At 33.8% G+C, this 4,084-nt stretch overlaps 1 pseudogene; it reads left to right on the forward strand.

The window, feature by feature from the left end:
* Positions 1-2,683: 2,683 nt before the first annotated feature.
* LOC108761605 (endocuticle structural glycoprotein SgAbd-2-like) overlaps positions 2,684-4,084 on the forward strand; it is a 5,966-nt pseudogene continuing 4,565 nt past the window's right edge.

Genomic DNA, 4,084 nt, shown 5'->3' on the forward strand with positions numbered 1-4,084 from the left:
CTAAATGTGTATACTTTTAGATACAAAAACTCTCAATCCGAAATTTCAAACAGTTTTCCTTAAAAAAATTCACAAAAATGAATTTTTCCAGCTCCTAGATGTATATTTCCCCTTAACTAGACATTGAAGCGGCGCTAAGGGCAAAAATAGTCACTTTAAAAAGTAACTTGTTATCATTACACGTTATTTACTAATAAAAAAAGTAACTTGTAACGCATCAATGAATTACTTTTTCCGTTACAAGTAACGGATAAAAGTAATTACAAATAAAAAGTAGTTACAAATAAAAAGTTACTTTTTTTCAGTAATGAGTAACTTTTCTGTTCCGATAGAAATAATGTTCGATTTTTTAAACTCTGGTATCACCATTACCACCATAAAAAATTAGCAACGTCATTACCAAATTGTCATTACAATAAAGTAATGATAAAAATTAACGCGCGCGCGGCGTTACAAGTAACATGCATACTTCTATTTTTTGAATTAATGTCAATGCCAAGTACGATAAATGTACTTTTGTACTCGAGACTGCAAGAAATCTTAGCCATGATATAAATATAAATTGACATTTACTCCTGTTTAGACGGCATCGATAGGACAAATCGATAAGTAACGATGTACTTCAATCGATTGGCCAAATAATAATCGTCTATGAAAAAAGATGAATAGCTGTTTTCCGTGAGCATCACAGCTGATATTGCACATTGCCGCGGATAAGCGTTGGCGTCAATATCACATATCGCATCAACTTCAGCACAACGATTTGACTTGTGTCTGCATCGATTCGCTTGCTGGAGAATCGCGTGTGCATCGAGTCGAATCGCAGATTGCAGTCCCTAGAGGATATTACAACTTCGCCAGCGATTATGCATGCGTACACCGCAATCTCTGCATGGATGGAAGCGTTTATCCTATTCTGGGAGTGATCACACCTCGTGAGGAATTACGCGCCGGAATTTCGACGGAGTATAGAAAAGATGAGAGGCTCGCGTGAAAAATAAATGATTTGTAATGATGATAGAGAGTCCGAATGGATGTTAAAAGAGATTATATAGTGCATAATAAATTTATCAATTATAATGTGTAATTAAGGAAACTAAAATAATTAATAAATGTGCATTATTTAATTTTTAATGTGCGGATATCAACATTTTTGATACAGAGCTATTTATTGGTAATTTATACTTCTCCACATAAGTATTTTTTAATGAAGTTATTATTACAGTGTGTGTATTCATAACAGCCGATTGTCCATGCAAAGTGCTCTATTGTTTCTTTCTCTTGAATGAAAGAATTTATATGTAAAGAAAAAATAAATTCTCAAGGTTGCAAGCAAAATCTGAGCGCATCGATTTCTCGCGAGGCATATCGGTGTATAACCGACATTACGTAACGCTTCCAATACACGAAATCAGGTGCATGAATGAGTATCCTATAGTGCATTGTTTCTGATTTGTCCATTTTGCAGTTACATTGCCACATGCGGCGGAGTGTATATACAGACACCGATGGCGGATGCCATCATAAGCGTATGCAAGAATTGACAGGTGGATACGTTTATTATGTAATTGTTTTGAAATTAACGGAAAGCAATGCACATGATAATATAATTACATATTTAGGATCTCGCGAAAGCTACGTGACAAATATTTAAAAAATGAAATCATCACTGCCAATTACGTCGCGCCCATTCAGTGGTCTCGAATCAATACTTATCGTATCTACAGTTGTCGGTCGATGTTGTCCGCGGTCGCGTGGGATTTACACACACACACACATATATGCAATATGCATATAAATGCGCACAATGTTATGATTATTATGAGCGGCATAACATTTAAATTTATTGAGACTCGATATGATCGGGAGAAAACGCTGCTCCCGCTTATATTCCTTTTACATTTACAAAAGCAAATGGTCTGTGTATTATTTACAGGCCTTACATAATATTTTTGCAGGATTAGTAACGAAAAATTTAACGTGAATTTGATCATCTCTATATAACCTCTTTTAACAAAAATAGATACAATATAATCACCACGCCTAATTTATTGGAGTTCCACTTGCATATATGACATTTTTGTTAAGGGAAAGTTACTAGGAGTTATATTCAAAGGCCGAATATAAAAATATTACTTGTTTAATAAAACATTTAAACATTTATCGCTGGTAAATGAGGATTCGTACTTTATTCATCAAGAATAAAGTACGAACTTTACAATTATAACAGTACGAAACTACATATTTATCAATACTATCATGTTACATACAATAACACCCACATCTCTCGCAGCGACAATGATGATATTTACGTTAACAAATGACTCTATTAAGCGAAAACAGTAGCTGGTGTGGGTATTCACGAATACATATATACATGCTAATAATTAATTGGTTGACCGATGAGTTTATTCGTTATGCGAACGATTGGCATTCGCACGTCGACAACCTGTTCGATCACGAGCAGTTTGCCGGCTGCTGGATTGCAATGGAGACGACGCGCTAGCGCGTTACGTCGCCGTAGGTAGATCGTACATTTGGGGTTGCGAGGTGGGGCGAGGATGCAAGCAGGGCGACGAGGGATCTTCGACGGAGGAGAATGCTCCTCTCTCGAGCACGAGCGAACGAGCGAACGAGCAATTCTACGCAGAAATCGGGAGAATGGGAAGGGAAGAGTCTCTTGGGCGTCTTCATATAAATGACGGTGGTGCTTGCCGCACGGGATCACAGATTCGATCTCGTTCAAATCGACAAAGCCGTAAACAAACTGCCAACAATCGTCGTCATCATCATGCAGTATCTAGTGAGTGATATCTCGTCGAGACCACTAGCGATCTTTTGGATATCGATTGTTTTTCTCCCGCGATCGCGTTCGCTTTTTGTGTTTTCTTCGTCTTTTTAGTTTTTTTTTATATTTATACGTGCGATAATCGGTGAACGTATTGGTGGATGAAAAGTACATCTTTTCTCTGCTAAATCGCGATTCCGATTGTGTTGCACAAGGATCGTACTCCAATAACGAAACATCCTGCAATTGACGGTAATTCAAATGGGAGGACGTAGAACGCGTAGAATTTCTATTTAGCCTTTAAATAACGGGTTGAACAAATATTGAGAAATGTGATACCTTGAAATTTTTAATAACGATAAGAAAAATATACTGCGAATGCACGAGTTTCTGTATGTCGAATTAAAAAATTAGAACCGCAATGACTATGATCGGTATATTTTAAATTGTAACTTAACAAATTTTTTAATATGTGTGTATGAAAAATATATTTTTATATTTAGAGTAACTGTCCCTATTACTGTATCTGTCCCTATTAGTGTGCTTGTGTATTTAAATAAGTCTTAATGTATACGATACCAAAGATCATATTTTATTTTTAAAATATTAAAGTATTTTAAACATTTTTCCGAAAGATATAAGGAATCTATGTGAATCCAGTAATATACGTATCGCAAGATTTTAAGCTTGTTTCTATTAGTGTACTCTATATTGGAGCTAAGAACGTCATGTTAAAAGTGTATATTGAAATAAGTATAATTGAAATAATGATTTATGTAATATTAACTTAAATAATTAGCTTATATTTATTATCTATTTTAGTAACTATATTTTCAATAAGTTTAAATGCGAATAAGCACACAAATTGAAGGCACATTAATAAGATTATTGTCGCTTAAAGGACTCACTAACAGGGATAAAAACGTGCTTTTCATTTTTATCAAAAACGTTATAAAATATTAATATTTTTAGATCAAAGAAATATTATTAAAAAAAAGAAATAATTGAAATATTGATTTCAAGCAGATAAAAAATATTTAATAATTATTCAGCATATAATAAGCAAATTGGCTTAAAGGCACATTAATAAGGACAGTTACCCTATAAAATAGTATGAATATTTAATTTTTTTATAAAATAATACTTATTATTTTTTAAATATTTAGATTTAAATAATAAATATAAAACATTTTTTAATATTTTTGTGTGTCGATGTGTCAGATAAAAACATAATGGTTGCAGATTTTGGCCTTTGCAATCTTTGGCTGCGTTTTTGGACAATTTGGATCGTACCGC

This window comes from Trachymyrmex cornetzi, unplaced genomic scaffold (genome assembly GCF_001594075.2).
Source record: "Trachymyrmex cornetzi isolate Tcor2-1 unplaced genomic scaffold, Tcor1.1 scaffold257, whole genome shotgun sequence".
NCBI classification, from domain to species: Eukaryota; Metazoa; Arthropoda; class Insecta; order Hymenoptera; family Formicidae; genus Trachymyrmex; species Trachymyrmex cornetzi.